The 18,147-nt window shown below is 43.7% G+C and overlaps 1 protein-coding gene across 12 annotated transcripts in view; it reads left to right on the top strand.

Moving 5' to 3' along the window:
- ULK4 (unc-51 like kinase 4) overlaps nt 1–18,147 on the top strand; it is a 521,202-nt gene that overhangs the window by 270,647 nt on the left and 232,408 nt on the right. The window lies entirely within an intron of this gene.

Genomic DNA, 18,147 nt, shown 5'->3' with positions numbered 1-18,147 from the left:
TGGAGTATGTGTGTATTTTTTTTGTTGTAGGTATCTAATGCTGCATATTTCCCTCTGATAAATTGAGCAGTATTCCATAGATACTAATATTTTATGTTTTCTTTACCATTATTTTAATAAAACTTTGCAGTTTGGGTCTATATTTCCCTCAAGGGTTTAAAAATGGCATTTAAGAAAAACTTGTTTGGTTTTGAAATTAATTAGTAGTATTGAATAATTGCACTGAAGAATTTTTATTGGGGGCAAAATTTATCGACGTTTTCTTTCTGCCTGCTATGGTGAATTTTCATGAATTCTCTTTGTATGCTTGAAAATTGTTCTCTCATTCGCTATAGAGTTTAGAATTTGACATTCAGCTCTAAGATACAGTTCATGGAGCGTGCTGTTGAGCACAGCCACACCGGTGTCCTAGCTTAGATGCAAGGAGGTGGTCTGTAGTAACATGTTATTAGTGTGTTTCCATGTGTTTGTCTTCATTTATCCTGATTTCTGGGAATTGTGGCTGTGTTATTGGGTATTTACGTATTTTTGAAAATATTTATTTTTGTGTAGTTGTTTGGCTTTGCTGGGTTTTCGTTACGGCATGTAGGAACTTTAGTTGTGGCGTGTGGGATCTAGTTCCCTGACCAGGGATCGAACCCAGCCCCCTTGCACTGGGAGTGTGGCGTCGTAGCCACTGGACCACCAGGGAAGTCCCTTGGGTGTTTGCATATTAGTAATCATTATGAACTTATTGCGTTTTATGATCTCTAGTTAAAATTGTTTCCTTGTTATCTTGTCTTTTATGTTTTTTTGTTCTTTCTCTTCAGACCTTAATACAAAGTTAGAATAGAAAACTGGTATAAATTTATGTCTGGTGATCGTATACTGTTCCCCCAACCTCTTCTTCCATGGATACCATTCTTTCTAAATAAGAAATTTTCCTCCCAAATTCTTTATTTCTTGATAGTGTCCATCAGGATTTGGCCCCGAGACTCATTTAATTAGCAAGTTGTGATTCTAGTTAAGCTTTACATCTTTTTCATCATGACACATTGTGCAAGTAAACATGCTTTGGAAAGAATATTTGAAACCCCACCTGCCTATTTGGACAGGCACTTGTGTTCTCTGCAGATTCCAGAATGAACAGCCTCTCCCGTCTTCCTCTGCAGTGTCCCATGACAGGATGCATGATTGTTGATAGTCATTTGCGTGCCCCTCAACAGATCGTGTGATTGTTCACAACTCACGCACTCAAGGACTCACAACTAGATGGCTTGCAGGAGTGTTTCGCTGGAAGCAGACAGTCCTGCACGTCTGGTCATTAATAACACAAGACTCCAAACAGGATAGCAGCATATCACAGAGCAGGAGGGGGGCAGGCGTGGGGGCTGAAGGCCTGAGAGGGGGAAGTGGCCAGTAGCGTGGGAGCCACCAGCTCCTGATGGGGGATGACTGTGGCTCCCTTTCAAGTCTGGTCTAGGAGGAGCTGCCTGGCTGAATGTTGTCTAAGCAGGTAATACATTACTGTTGAATATGACTCTAATTAGAGTATAACATTTTCCTCCCAAATAAATATAAAACAAAATATTCATCTCTCTGAATGGTTACTTCCTGATTGCTAGAATGGGTAAAATTTTAGATGATCCATCTCATCTTATTAATCCCACTGGGTTTCAGAGTAGAAAATAAACGAGACTTGTTTATGCTTGCAAATCAAATTGCTGTAAAAGGTTGTTACAATAGACAGGCGAAATCATAATAAAATAATTTGGTAAAAATGGGAGCTAAGAGTATGCTTAATGGAACATGATTAGATTTAATTTTCTTACTGTTTCCATCATTAAAGCTCCATTATCTTTTCTGAGACCTCATTTAGGCTTCCGGCCACAGTGCAACTTTGAGGCATTTCTGGGGAGCACACAGAAGCGGGCAAGTTCCATTAAAAAACAAAAATAGCTAATAATATGTTCTTTCATTTCTGCTATTTGATATCAGCATCTCACATCCAGAATATATCCTCTTTCTAACCTCATCTCTTGAAAGCCGTATGTATCATTATCTGAGAGTTTTCAGACAGAAGTTTGGTGTTATAGTTGAAAACAAAAACTCAGACATACTGATGACTGTCCCTGAAGTGCAGAGGCTCTGAGAATTCATAAGAATCCTTCTGGTTATCCCTGTACCATCAACTGTATCCACGGCTAAATCATATTTGTAGATAGTAACAGAATCAGTAGTAGTGTTAGCCTTCTGCTCATGGTAGAAGGACAGTTAGGAATCTATTTGCCTTAAAAAACCTCCAGAAGGAATTGCCCCCTCTGTTTCCTGTAACTAAAGGGTGAGAGTTGACCTTTCCAGCCAGAGAGGTAGAATGTAGTGAATTTAGACTTGGTCTGAAGTCAGGGGTCCACAGGGTGGAGGCCAGGTGATGAAGGATGATCAGAGCTGAGCTGAGCTGAGCTGACCTGACCTGACCTGACCTGACCTGACCTGGAGTGAGCCCTGTGAGCTGCCCATGAGGGTGACATGTCACCACTCCTCCCCACTGTGTGCAGAGATGATGTAACTCATATCCATGAGTCATCGTGACAGTGTATTTCTAGTTTGCTTTTAACTCCAGTGAATCCTCAAGAAATCAGTATCCTGGGCACTTCGTATAAAGCAAGATTTAGTGTGCATTGCAAAAGTCTAGGGGCTTCCCAGGTGGCTCAGTGGTAAAGAATGCGCCTGCCAACGCAGGAGACATGGAACGCAGATTCAGTCCCTGAATCAGGAAGATCACCTGGAGGAGGAAATGGCAACCCACTCCAGTGTTCTTGCCTGGAAAACTCCATGGGCAGTGGAGCCTTGTGGGCTGCAGTCCAGGGGGTTACAAAGAATCAGGCAGGACTGAGCATGAGCCCGTGTTACATGTGGCAACACTCTTAGCTGAGTGTTTAGAGTGATCGACCTCAGTGTGTGCTTGTAATATCTGATGTCTCTCAACTGCATGTTCCTAAGTCACAGGTCTCTGCTCTTCCTCAGGTTCTAGACCTTCCCAAGGCTGCTGTTTCTTCCTGCCCAGCTCCATTCTCAAATCTCCTTCCTAGGCTGGTGCACTGGGATGACCCAGAGGGATGGTATGGGGAGGGAGGTGGGAGGGGGGTTCAGGATGGGGAACACGTGTACACCCGTGGCGGATGCATGTTGATGTATGGCAAAACCAATACAATATTGTAAAGTAAAAATAATAATAATAATAATAATAATAAAAATTAAATAAAATCTCCTTCCTAAAGTCTTCTCTCATCATCTCAGTGTTTCAAGGTCTCACTTCCTAGGATGCTAAGAGCGGGACTTGCCTTCAACATGGTACACTTCCCTTTAGCCTGTTCTGTCTGCCCTGCCCACCCACTTGATGTGCAGCTACCCATTGGCAGGTGTCTTGGGGCACATTTGGGGCGCTTCATCAGGATCCAGGGCGGGCCTTGTGTATACTGGTCTTCAGTACAGATTGTTGAAGGAGTGACATTCAGTTGTGTGTGGAGGAGATTTTCCATTTTTTACCTTCTTCAAAATAATATACTCTATTTCTGTAATACAGGAGGATATCAGTTGGGCAAACTACTTAAAATGATGAATAACCAACAAATTGTTCACATAGTACTTGGTAAACATAGTTTGTGTGTGTGTCTGTGTGAGTGTATGAATTTGTATGTTTTAAAATTTATGCAGTGTCACATTAAAACCTTTTTTTCTTCAGTGTGGTATCTTAGAATCATTTGTTTATTCTCTTCAAGTCAGTTTTGTTTTCTGTGTTATAAAACCCTGTGATTAAGAGGACAGTAATTCATAAACATACTCTTTTCTCCCTCCCTTCCAACATTTATGTGTCAAAGTTGGTCTTCATAGTAACTCAGCTGGATTCTGCTCTGTGGGATCCTTTTAGGGGTCTAAAGAAAAGCAAGATTCTGAGGATTTTTCTTTTCACCTTATATCACAACTTTATGTTGTTCTTGGGTTGATCCGTGAGCATTCTGGGAATGGGTGGATGGGCGATGCCAGTCTAGCGCTAAAACTGATTGAGTGTTCTTTGCCATTTGTTGTTCAGTCACTCAGTCATGTTGACTGTTTGCGACCCCATGAACTGCAGCACGCCAGGCCTCCCTGTCCTTCACCATCTCCCAGAGCTTGCTCAGACTCGTGTCCATTGAGTTGGTGATGCCATCCAACCATCTCGTCCTCTGTTGTCCCCTTCTCCTCCTGCCGTCAGTTTTTCCCAGCCTCAAGGTCTTTTCTAATGAGTCGACTCTTCGCATCAGGTGGCCAGAGTATTGGAGCTTCAGCATCAGTCCTTCCAATGAATATTCAGGGTTGATTTCCTTTAGGATTGACTGGTTTGATCTTTGCCATAAACCACTGAGAAATATTTGAGATGGTGCAGAACGGTTTTGGATTATAATCACAAAGCTTAGAAATTGTTATCACTTGACATTGTTTAACCTCTCATTCAAACTGTAAAGACATAGCATTGGGTTTAATGTCAGAGGATGTTAGGGACCAGAAAGACCTTAGCTCGAGTCTCCACGCAGATCATTTCTTCCCGGGAATCCATTTCTGCATCCGCAAAAGGCAGTGCTTGCCCGCCTTTCCCCAGCCCCTGCTGCTGCTGGCTTGCAGTGGCGCTCACAGCCCTGCACCTGATGAGGCAGCCGCTGGGCGCTCTGCCCCTCAGAGCCGCCCTAGGGGAAAGGCTCCCTGTCATCTGTATGGCTTTAGACAGCGTGTTTCCAGCTGCCTGAGGTTTTGCCTCTTTCTCTGCCCTTGTTGGATCTGGTGACAGTGACTTGGACGACGTGGCTCAGAGTCATTCCTCTCGGCCTCTCTGGTGGAAGGCAGAGCCCTGCTGGGAGCAGGGCCCACGTTTTGTTGAACTCCAGAGCGTAGTTAATGTGAAATGTTTGAGAACTGGAGCTCCGTGAATGATTTCTCCTGCCTCCTAAACAGTTGTGTTGGGTTGTTGGTTAGCTTAACCTGCTACTTGTGCTCTGAGAGATGAGATTCTGAGTTTAGCCAGTAAGCCTGGCAAATAATGAAATCCAGGCTTCCGAGAATGGGCTCCATGTGCCTCTGAAGCCCAGGGGCATCTCCCAAAGATAAGCACCCCTTCCTTGTTCACCCACACAAGTTCATGACATGCATCCCAACAGGAGTAAAGGGTTCTTGCAGGGACCAGAGCCCTGTCTCTGTGCTCCTCTCTCTGAAACGCTGGTCAGGGTTTACTGGGAGGCACCCAGAGGCTGGACTTGTGCTGGGCCTATGACTCACTTTTCATTCCAGGTGGAGGTGAGCAGCTGCCTGGTGATGCAGAGACTTCTCGATCTGACACTTGCAGACGAGGGCTTACACCCCCAGCTCAGCCCTCCTGGGTTCACTTTTCTTCTTGGGAAAATATTTTCTGACTCTCTTTTCTTCCTCCCCATCCTCTCTCCCTCCCTGGTCTGTCTCCCTTCTATCCGCCCTCCCTCCCATCCTTCTACCCTCCCCTTGTTCTTAGGACTCATTCTGCTTTCTGTTTTTTTTTCCCTCAGACTTGCATGAGAAAAATTTAATGATGCCAATTTGACATCTAAGCCCTTCAAGCTGAAGTTCATTTATTGAGCTATAAGAGTTAAAAATACGAAAACACTATAGCTTTCCCTTTCCCCTCCTCATTTCTGAGCTCCAGGGACTTCTCCTGGACTGGTGGGACTGTTGCATTCATGCAGAAACAATGCCATGACCAAATGGGCACTCCGTGGATGAGGCTGGGATGCCTAGCATAGAGCCAGGGCTGCCAAGGGTGTTGTCACAGAATAGATAATAAAGGGGAGGGTCGGCTGATGTCTCAAGGCTCTTAGACCTCCAGTCTGGCTTGGTGTATGGAATTAATTTAAGTTCTTATTCTCTTTTCGACTTCAGAAACGGACACTGACCCGTTTACCGTCACTTTCTCCCCTGTCAAGTTGGTCAATCTCCTGACACTTCCTGTTGCCCAGCCCATGCCCTGCTTATGCTCAGGGTCTGCTGGTTTATTGATCCTTTCTCTCAAACCTTTACCCAGCAAAAGACCCTTTGATCCCCCTATGGTGGTCCAGCATGACCCACATTAACATTGCCCAGTTTATGCTCGAATCTAGGGAATCTTCCAACTCCAGTTAATTTCTTAAAATGCCAATAAGGGCACAAAATCCCATCTAGGAGGTGAAAAATTCCTGAAATGATTTTATCCCATTTCATACTGCCAATTTATTCTCCAAGATGTTATAGTTTTTATCACTGTGTGGCCCAAAATGAGCTTATCGAATTTTTCAATGTGTTTATACAAGTATTGCTGTTATTAACTAGAGTCTAAGAAAAGGAAAACTGGTTGCCCTCCATTATGGAGATTGATAACAGAAGTGTGATCATGCATAAAATACCCAGTGCAGCAAATTCTAGGGTGAGTGACAGAGATCTGGACTGCCTTATGCTGCTGATTTTTAAACATCACATATATATGTTTGCACTTTCCCTGGTGTCTGATTTGTTACATGCTCAGAATAACTTTTTGGGAAAAGGTGCTCCTTGTTGAACATTTATGCTATGTGAAGTGGCTTGGTTCTTCCATCTTCTCTTTAGAGACGGCCCTCTGCAACAAAAACTGGTTGAAAAATCCCATCAGATCAGGAAGTATTTGCTTTGGGGGCCTCGGGGTCACTAGGCATTTTGTTAAGGTTTCTCATAGCTCAGTGGTAGCCCACCTACCACTTGCTGTTCAAGGATAAGAGCTGACCTGTCAAAGAAGGTGTTAAGGGCAACTGGGTCTACAGCCCCCGGCAGCAACGCTTCAAGTATTACTTGTGCAGTGTGGACACAAATTTTATCCGTTTTAAAAGCTACCTCCTTGATTCTGCATACCCTGATGTGATCTTTATTATTTTTATTAAAGTATAGTTGATTTACAATGTTGTGCCAATTTTTTGCTGTACGACAAAGTGATTCAATTATATATACATTCTTTTTTGTATTCTTTCCCATTATGATTTATCATAATGGGACATTGTATTGAATTCAATTCAAGGACATTGAATATAGTTCCCTGTGCTGTACCTACTGTATGGGCCTTGTTGTTTCTCTAGTCTATATAAATAGTTTGCATATGCTAACCCCAAACTCTCCCTCTGTGCCTTCCCAGCCCCTGGCAGCTACAAGTCTGTCATCTGTGTCTGAGAGTCTGTTTCATAGGTAGGCTCATTTGTGTCATATTTTAGATTCTATAATTAAGTGATATATTTGTCTTTCTCTGACTTCTTCATTTAGTATGATGATCTCTGGTTGCATCCATGTTGCTGCAAATGACATGATTTCATTCTTTTCTATGGCTGAGTAGTATATGTACCACATCTTCCTCACCCGTTCCCTGGTTTGATTTTTCAAGTGGTGAGGGCAAAATGAGGTAATGGGAAAGGAGGATGCACTTGTGAGTTTAAGTTCAGGCTCTGTTCCTCTGTTCTTTTCTCAGGGCTTCTCTTTCTTTATGTTTAAAATCAAATGATTGACCTAGAAGATTCTCTAAGATTCTTCCAAAGTCTGGTAGTATGATTCTTGCTTTGTTCCAGGTTTGCCAGCTGGTGAATAATGGGGCAGCCAAGAAGCTCTTTTTTTTTTTTTTTTTTTAAGCTCAGTTTTCTTTTTGCTTATTGCATTGTTCCTTTATGTGCCTCAAAACCGTAGGTTTAAATACGCTTCCAGTCAATTCCCACTAATTTCTTTTTCCTGTAGGACTTACTGGTACTACTTTGAGACAGGATCTATGAGTACCAACACATGGAAAACTCCCACAGTCAAGAGATCTATAGTTGAAAATTGTCTTTTGATAATTCTGTGTGCTGATCTTTTCATTCATTTTTGCCTTATGTAATATTTTCTTTCTTTCGAATGGGACACTTATTTGTATTGGTGAGCAGTTACCTTTAATGGAGGGTCCTATTAAAACTGTGTCAAGGTCTTTCAAAATTTCAGAGTGTACATTTTCCATGTGGATGTGAGTGTGAGAGATTCTTATGAATTTCATTTGAAGTCAAAAGATCTGAATGTTTCCCTTATTGCAAACATTATTCAAAAGTAAAAAGATACTGATTGAAAACATTTTGAGAGAGATCATTTTTTATCCTTGTATAGTTCTGTTTCACACCATTAAATAGCAAATTTTAGGTGCTCCATAAATATGTATTGATTGTTTGATTGAAGGCGGTTTCTAGTTGCTGACAAGTTCATTTCTCGAAGGAGCATCCCACAAGCTATATATCGCTTCCCCAGCTGTGTTCATCATATAAGCAACATGGAGCATTTCCGTAATTTACCAGAGGCCTCTGCATACTAGCCACCATACCTTGGCTCTGGAAACCTGGCTAAAAGTCCCAATTCTGCCCCCAGAGGGCTCAGCGTTGATCCAGGAATGGATGAACAACAGTTAAGGGGTTGTGGCAGGTGTTGTGATGAAGGCAGGCACAGGATGGTGGTGGAAATGTCATGTGACACAAGAAAGGTGGCCTCCCCTGCCACCCCCAGCCACAGCAGACGACATCTGGCCTGAATTTTTAAGAATAAACCTGTTTGCCAAACCTTTATTATTGTTTTTTATTACCATTATTGTTGTTTTCACTTTGGACTGTGGCAGGGATGCTAGAAGAAGGCAGGAAGGGTTTTGTGTCTGGACGCACACTTGTGTTTTTTCTTTCTCATCCGTCCCCCTGCTGCCAGCCTGTAGTTAGCTCAGCGAGCATGTTGTGGGTCAGGAGGGGCCTGTCTGTCAACACTGCAGGCAGACACACACAAAGGGGACACGATCCATCCCTGGGGGCATGGTCCTGGCCGCTTGCCTTTGGCTCCGTGGCCGGGGTTCTCCTGCCTGAACAGCATCGCCCCTGGCCCACTACATCTGCCTTGAGGCCTTGGGCCCTACCAGGAGCCCAGAGGACGGAATCTTCCTGCTGGAAGCCTAAATAACATGAGAGGGCACGGCCGTGGAAACTAAGTGACGTGTTCACCTGCTGGAAGGGTGTCCGCAGCGCACTGCCAGGGGTGTTACACAGACCAGGACCCTCGAGCTGTGTGGGCACACCGATTGACAGATGGCTTCAGTTGACCCAGACCCCGTCTGCACCGGCTGGAACGCATCGCTAATAATAACTTGTATTTGCTGCTAGAGGGCCTCCACCATACCTGTCAGTCACATTTAAAATCCATCTGAAGCTCTTCTCTGTCATGTCCCTAACCAGAAAGATGGAGGGAGAGCCAACTAAAAGAAGGGAGTTAATTTTATGCCACCAGGCTCTTAGGCCGAGAGCACCATATGGTTTTGTCTACAGATGAAATAAGACCCTTTCCAGGTCTCCTCCCCCGACCCCACCGAGTCTCCTCGGAGCCTGCTAAGTCCCACGAAACCCTGACCACAGGGCAGAGGAGCTGGGTGACTGCTTCACAGCTGGCAAAGCCGAGGCTCAGCACCAGCTCCCTCACACCCCAGACAGGCCCACTTTGGACCCCCAAATCCTGTCCTTTCTTCCCAGGAAATCCCATATATATATTTATGAGGGAAAATTCCATGGACAGAGGAGCCTGGCGCAGGCTACAGTTCATGGGGTCCCAAAGAGTCAGACACAACTGAGCTACTAACACTCACACATATTTATGAGGTACATGAGAGAGTTCATTTTAAATTACTCTGTGCCCAAGGCCTTGGATCTGCCTTGCTCTGTCATCTTCTGGTTCTTGTGGTTTTCTCCCACTCTCAGGCCTTGGGATCCCGCCGGGACTTTGAACAAACTGGACTGTGGGAATCACTGGCCCTCCCTCCATCCTGGACCTACTGTAACCTCCGGCGCACTCACTCCCCAGACCCCGCGGCCCCACATGTCAGCCCTGGGAGCGGAGACGAATCTCTGCCACTTTCGAAAGCAGCAGCTGTCAGCCGTCAGGACAGTGAGGCTAGGGATAGAGACACATTAAGAGATGGCAGTGGGGATGGAAAGCAGATTGAAGAAGGGCTTGGGGAAAACCAGGGGGCTGCTGTGGCTGGTTGGATGTGGGAGACAAGAGTAGAGGCAGTCGTCTCTGGTGATTCGAAGATGCATGGCTGGGTAGCCGGGCAGATTGGAGGGTTCATTAAAATGGAAAACAGAAAAGAGGAAGAGTTAGGGCAAAGGAGCCGAGCTCGGTTTAGATTCCATCGAGTTAGCACTGCTGGTGAAACAGCCTTGTGGAAAACTCAGTAATATGAAAGTGTCCTTCTCCCCACACATGACTCAATGTTGTTTGGGTGCTCTGCAGGCCCCTTTTTCCAAAAAAAGTTTTTAAAATTTTTAATTGGAGGGCAATTACGTTACAAATATTGTGTTGGTTTCTGCCATCCCACACCATGAATCAGCCACAGGTATACATATGTCCCCTCCCTCTTGAATCTCCCCCCACCCCACCCCTCCAGCTTGTCACAGAGCTCCGGGTTTCAGCTCCCTGAGTCATACAGCGAATTCCCTCTGGCTATCTATGTTATATATGGGAGTGTATACGGTTCCATGATGCAGGCTCCTTTCTGCCGGCTCCAGATCTCTAGGAGTCTGGCCATGCAGGAGAAGGTATGAAAAGGATCGCGGGTTGATGCCACCCTGTGTCCTGTGGCAAGTGCAAGCGCCTGCACAGTCCAGGGACAAGTGGTACAGCAACATAAGCCCGCCCCCCCCCCACCCTGAAATGTTATCTGAACATGTGCGCTGAACGGGGTATGCTGTGTATTCATTTCAGAGAGATGGTGGATGTCGCGTCCGTGTCATTTGCGTGTGCTTCTACTTCTCATTCTTTCAGTGGCTCCTTCCTAACCTCGCAGGATTGGTTCTTGTCTTCTGGTATGTTGTCTTTTGAGTTGCAGCCCACACCAAGGGCAGAAGAGAGTGACCATGGTTCACTGTTACTGTTGATCGTTAGAGGTATCTCCTACCTTGACTGTTGACACCCCAGCCCAACATTTTCATCTGAAGTCTTCCAGTGCCACTTCCACCTTCATATGTTGGAATGGAGTCTAATGCTGTGTTTACAAGTGAGAGCGCTTTGGGAAGGCTGATTGCTTTCCAGCGGCATTTCCTTGCTGTGCCCTTGGTGTTGCAGAGCTGTCCTCTTTAAGCACTGAAGCAATTAGTTTCAAGAAGGCTGATTCTTCAGGGTCCAGTGCTCTCCTGCCTTTCATTTGCTGAAGCTGTACATCTTAATGAAGTTGTTTCATCTATGTTGCCAAACACTAGAATTTTGCGGCTTCAATTCTAATTATCTCTACTGGCAAACGCTATGTTTTATTAGAACTCTCAAGTGCCCTGTTGATTAAATGTCCGTACACCATGGTGTTGGGCACACAAATTAGGTCAGCTCTCCTTACTGGGTTCTGGACTGAGGGGTTGATGATTTTCATCATAATCCTCAAGTGCCGTAGGATCGTCTTGGGTGTCTTTGTGGGAGGGCAGTGCAGGCTTCTCCTTCTCCCGTGAGCGCAGCTTCCATTCTTGCCCCTCAGCCAGTGCTGACGCTGAGTGTCTCAGTCCTGTGACTGTCGACTGTGGGGCCACTGTGTAACTTCATTCTTGGGTGTGGTACGCTCATTCTTTTCTGTCCTGTAGTTGCCAAATACCTACATCTTGCTTTCCGAGTTGCATATCTCATGATAGGCTGTCCATATAAAGGGATCTTTTGAAGCCAGGAGGTCCCAGTGGTGGTAACACAGGGCTGGGCATATTGTAGCCGGAGAAGTTAGAGGGCAGTGTTAGAACAGCAGCTTCAAATCAGTCTTTCTGTCCTCTTTCCGCCCCCTGCTCCAGAGTCCTTTGCGTCCCTGGCCCTCATGTCGTGTTGGTTAACCTGGGATGGGCTGACGAGTGACCCTGAGGTCCTGCGCTCCATCAGTGTTGTCACTAGGCAGCGTTGCTTGGTGATAAAAGGTCACCTTCCATCTCCTAGATTGAATCCCAGCCTCACAATCAAGAAGCTCTGTGATCTTTGGTGAGTGACACTTCACCTCCTTAACCTCAGAGCCCTTATCTATGAGAAGGGCTCACAGATAGCCACTTTGGAGTTTTGGTGAGGATTAAATGAGATGATACAGGTAGAGGGCTTGAGGTGCGGGCTATAGCATGTAGTCCCTTATCAGTATATTTTCACTTCTGCCTTGTCCATGCTTGGGCTCATGTGGCTGCTCTGCCGCCATCAGCACAGAAGCTGCTGGTGTCCCGGGCCCTGACCCTGTGCCAGAGGCCCTGTTGTGGGTCATTAAATGTTTCTCTCTCCTCACACTGCTTTTACTGCATGTGTTGGGGCATCAGTGGTGTGGACCCCTTGTTTTGCTAGTGAGCTATGGGACTCTTTTTAGGGAGAGGGGTTGTCTTAGAGGAACATCTAATGAAGACACAGCCTTTAATCAGCGTTATCCCTCCCCTCCATCTCTGGCCTGTGGTCTTTGACTCAAACTTGTGGTTTCTTTCCTCTTTACACTAATCTTCCAGGGTCCCCACATATTTACCCTGATGTCTTCTCCCTTCATATAATTCTCTACTCTGGCTTAGAAAGAAATACAATGTTTTTCATAGCGTAACTTATCCCCTGTGGGCTATGAATGTGGTTGTGAACTGTAGTAACAAATCTTATTAAAGTTGCTAAGAGAAGTGAAATAGCTCAACTTGATAGAAATTAATAGAAGTGTGCTTAGTTGACATTCACACCTTTTCATCTGCTCTTCTCATGTCTTGAGCATTGTTTTTTGGGGAAATTAAGTTCCAGGCCACAGCAGTTACTGTCTGATTTCCCCTAGAGAACCACATCGTTGCCTTGAGCAGGCACGGTCACTATGGTCTATGGTTTCTCTCTTTCAAACTGAGCAAGAAGCATTCTTGTAGGTACAAGAAGGAAGAAGTGAATATAGTTTTAACAAAGCCCCTGTTTTATATCGAACAAAGTTCATGGTCTGTGAATGGTTTAAAAATCAATAGCAAAGAAATTAAAACAAAGTGTTTTGAATAATGCCTGAAATGGAAAAGGAGCCACGTCTCCCAGTCTGGTTATGGGTCTTTGGTCTCTATTCTCTGCATTGGATATTGTGCCCTGAACGTTTCCAGTGATAAGGTCAGTGGGGTCTCTTGGTGGGCAGAGTGCACCTTTGTGCCCTTCTGCAGATGCAGCACTGTGGGGCTGGCAGAGCCCCTCCTTCTGCAGTGACTGCAAACTCCAGGCCGGGAGTCTCAGGACTTAATTGGCTGGGGTACGGTCCTGGGCTCTTAGTATCCAGGGGTAATGGAGGTTTGAAAAGTTGGCTTTTGTACTTAAAGAAAATGCCTTTATCAACAAGTGACTCTCACTTTTGAGCACCAGGAAAAACTGAAGCATTGACTTTACAAGGAGCCAAAAATACTTCCGAGAGCATAGAAAAGTCATGTATAGTCACAAAAATATGTTTATGAAAGGAACAGTGGATTTATCTCTAGTAAAACTGACCTATGTTTTCCAACAGACTGGCCTTTGAACAAGGACTGGTATAATTTTACCAAATGGAAACAAAAGAAAAGATTTATTACTGTCTTTATTCTTCACAAGAATAAGTTTCCTTTGTATCGTTAGCTACTTTATCATGAATAACTTGTCATGTCATCTTGGTGCTTATTAATCATCCTTTCCCTCCAACCAGTTGTAAGAATAATTAGATGAAATTGGTGGTAGCCCATTGCTTCCACATTAATATTCTTAAGCTGGTGTCAGTGAAACAGTCAAACATGAACATCCACTTTAATACCTGTGTTTCTAAAGAATAGAACTTTCCAGGCATTGATATTTGGAAAGCAGACCTTTTATAGATGATTAGGCTCAAGAAATAGAGTGACTACCATTGGTGGGATGTGTATGTCTGTTGACTGCAGTTTAGAGCCCGATGCTGTGTTGATTTTTTTTAAATTTATTTATTTTAATTGGAGGCTAATTACTTTACAATATTGTATTGGTTTTGCCATACATCAACATGAATCCACCATGGGAAGCAACCTAGATGTCCATCAGCAGATGAATGGATAAGAAAGCTGTGGTACATATACACAATGGAGTATTACTCAGCCATTAAAAAGAATGCATTTGAATCAGTTCTAATGAGGTGGATGAAACTGGAGCCGATTATACAGAGTGAAGTAAGCCAGAAAGAAAAACACCAATACAGTATACTAACGCATATATATGGAATTTAGAAAGATGGTAACGATAACCCTGTATGTGAGACAGCAAAAGAGACATAGATGTATAGAACAGTCTTTTGGATTCTGTGGGAGAGGGAGAGGGTGGGATGATTTGGGAGAATGGCATTGTAACATGTATAATATCATATAAGAAACAAATCGCCAGTCCAGGTTTGATGCAGCATACAGGATGCTTGGGGCTGGTGCACTGGGATGACCCAGAGGGATGGTATGGGGAGGGAAGTGGGAGGGGGGTTCAGGATGGGGAACACGTGTTGATTTTTTGTGTGTGTGTGTGAGCTTTTTGAAGCTGTGTGTTCATCAAGGGACTCCGAACAGTTCTGCTGAGTGTCCTCATTCTGAGGCCTGGGCTATTGGCGCATCTTCCCTCCAGACTGGTCACAAGGCAGAGGAAGGATAGGACAGTGAAGCCATCTCTAGCCTTTAAAACTTCTGCCCAAATGAGTTCAATTGGCCAAAGCCAGTCTTTGGGGCAATTCTAAGTATGAGTGGGCAGGAAAGGGCCATCCTCCTATATATCTAGGCGAGGGAAGTAGGAATTGTGTGCATTTGTAGTGACCAACTCAAAGTCACAAGTGTAGATTCTTGACAAATGGAAAGCTGGCTCCCTGAAAAGACCAGTAATATAGGCAAGGCTTTGGTGAGTCTGATCAAGAAGAGGGAGGAGATAGTGTAAAAGGTGATGTCAGTCAGCTCAGAGAATATAGGTGAAGATAGGAGAGAGAGTTCTGTATGATTCTGTTACAGTATGTTTGAAAACTTGGGACAGTTTAGATGATTTTCTTAGAAAATGGACATAAATTTGGATCAGTATAGATGCTAAGATGTTTTTGAAAAAAATATTTGAAGATTTACCAGTAAAATTACACTGATCCCAGTTGCTTTTATTAAATACTAGGGAGTTCTACCATCTCACCCAGAAGTAGATATTAGATGCACAATAAATGTGGAATAAAATGAAGGGACAAAGGGTATCATCAAACTGATACTAAATTCAGATGAGGATGTCACTCATAGGCCACTAACACTGGAGACACTGATGTCAATTCAATTCAGTCGCTCAGTTGTGTCCGACTTATTGTGACTCCATGGACTGCAGCACATCAGACTTCCCTGTCCATCACCAACTCCCAGAGCCTACTCAAACTCATGTCCATCGCGTCAGTGATGCCATCCAACCATCTCATCTCCTGACTTCAATCTTTCCCAGCATAAGGATCTTTTCCAATGAGTCGGTTCTTTGCATCATGTGGTCAAAGTACTAGAGTTTCAGCTTCAGCATCAGTCCTTCCAATGAATATTCAAGACTCATTTCCTTTAGGATGGACTGGTTTGATCTCCTTGCAGTCCAAGGGACTCTCAAGAGTCTTCTCCAACACCACAGTTTAAAAGCATCAATTCTTCGGTGCTCAGCTTTCTTTATGGTCCAACTCTCACATGCATACATGACTACTGGAAAAACCATAGCTTTGACTAAACAGACCTTTGTTGGTAAAGTAATGTCTCTGCTTTCTAATATACTGTCTAGATTGGTCATAGCTTTTCTTCCAAGGAGCAAGCGTCTTTTAATTTCATGGTTGCAGTCACCATCTGCAGTGATTTTGGAGCCCTAAAATAAAGTCTCTCACTGTTTCCATTGTTTCCTCATCCATTTGCCATGAAGTGTTGGGACTGGATGCCATGATCTTAGTTTTCTGAATGTTGAGTTTTAAGCCAACACGCTCCTCTTTCACTTTCATCAAGAGGCTCTTTAGTTCTTCTTCACTTTCTGCCATAAGGATGATATCATCTGTGTATCTGAGGTTATTGATGACCTGATGGTCAAAACTGAAATCAGATTGGTTATATTCTTTGCAGCCAAAGATGGAGAAGCTCTATATAGTCAGCAAAAGCAAGACTAAGAGCTGACTGTGGCTCAGATCATGAACGCTTTATTGTCAAATTCAGACTTAAATTGAAGAAAGTAGGGAAAACTACTAAATCAAATCCCTTACAATTATACAGTGGGAGTGACAAAGAGATTCAAGGGATTAGATCTGATAGATAGTGTGCCTCAAGAACTATGGACAGAGGTTTGTGGCATTGTACAGGAGGTAATGATCAAGACCATCCCCAAGAAAAAGAAATGCAAAAAGGCAAGATGGTTTGATGAGGCTTTACAAATAGCCAAGAAGAGAAGAGAAGTTAAAGGCAAAGGAGGAAAAGAAAGGTATACCCATTTGAATACCAAATTCCAAAGAATAGCAAGGAGAGATAAGAATGCTTTCCTCAGCAATCAATGCAAAGAAATGAGGAAAACAATAGAGTGGGAAAGACTAGAGATCTCAATAAAATTAAAGATACCAAGGGAACATTTCATGCAAATATGAGTACAATAAAGGACCAAAATGGTATGGACCTAACAGAAGCAGAAGATATTAAGAAGAGGTAGCAAGAATACACAGAGGAACTATACAGAAAAGATCTTCATGACCCAGATAATCACGGGGTGATCACTCACATAGAGCCAGACATCCTGGAATGCAAAGTCAACTGGGCTTTAGGAAGCATCACTACAAACAAAGCTAGTAAAGGTGGTGGAATTCCAGTTAAGCTATTTCAGATCCTAAAGATGATGCTGTGAAAGTGCTGTACTCAATATGCCAGCAAATTTGAAAAGCCCAGAAGTGGCCACAGGATTGGAAAAGGTCAGTTTTCATTCCAATCCCAAAGAAAGGCAATGCCAGAGAATATTCAAACTACCACACAATTGCACTCATGTCACACGCTAGCAAAGTAATGCTCAAAATTCTCCAAGCCAGACTTCAACAGTACATGAACCATGAACTTCCATGTATTCAAGCTGGATTCAAGAAAGGCAGAGAAACCAGAGATCAGCTTGCCAACATCTGCTAGATCATCAAAAAAGCAAGAGAGTTCCAGAAAAACATCTACTTCTGCTTTATTGACTATGCCAAAGCCTTTGACTGTGTGGATCATAACAAACCGTGGAAAATTCTGAAAGAGATGGGAATACCAGACCACCTGACCTCCCTCCTGAGAAATCTGTATGTAGGTCAAGAAGCTACAGTTAGAATTGGACATGGAACAACAGACTGGTTCCAGATCGGAAAAGGAATATGTCAAGGCTGTATATTGTCATCCTGCTTATTTAACTTATATGCAGAGTACATCATACAGAATGCCACGCTGCATGAACATTGATGTGACTATTCTAAAACAAGCAAATAGAACCTGGCAGTATAATAAAAGTACAGTCCAGATGTCATCTTCTGAAGGAGGTGTCCCTTACTTGCTTTGTTTAAAGTTGTAACCTTCCCCTACAGCACCCCCAAACTGCTGTCCCCTGTTCTGTCTCCTCCTGCAGTGTGTTTCATCCTTTAACATAGAATGTAATTATTGTCTTCCCCCACTGCTACATGTAAATTCCACAAGGGTGGGGCTGCTTTTTTGGAAATTTTTTTAAAATTTTGGTCTGTTTTTTTCACTGATATAAGCCAAGTGCCTAGAACAGTGGGCACTTTGTAAATAAAAGTTGTAAAAAAGACTTAATTCTCAGTGCAACATGGGATCCTGGACTGGATCCTGGAACAGAAAAGGATGTTAGCAGAAAATGTGACATTTGAATAGTCTTTAGTTTTGTTATTAGCACCATACCAGTGGTACCTTAGTTTCGATCAACGTGCATTGGTTGGATTATGCTAACGGGAAATTGGGTGAAGGGTGTATGGAGACTCTGTATGCTGTCTTTACAACTCTGCTGTGACTCTAAAAGTATTTCAAAAGAAAATCTTTGGGATCCCTTAAAAAGTTAGAAAGAAGTTATCTTTTGTGTCTTCTCAATGAGAAATTGGACCAAAGTTACGTCCTGCTATGAGCTGTGAAGCGT

The sequence above is a fragment of the Bos taurus genome, chromosome 22 (genome assembly GCF_002263795.3).
Source record: "Bos taurus isolate L1 Dominette 01449 registration number 42190680 breed Hereford chromosome 22, ARS-UCD2.0, whole genome shotgun sequence".
NCBI classification, from domain to species: domain Eukaryota; kingdom Metazoa; phylum Chordata; class Mammalia; order Artiodactyla; family Bovidae; genus Bos; species Bos taurus.
The sequence above is the reverse complement of the archived record's forward strand: the minus strand, read 5'-3'. Positions and strand labels throughout refer to the sequence as shown.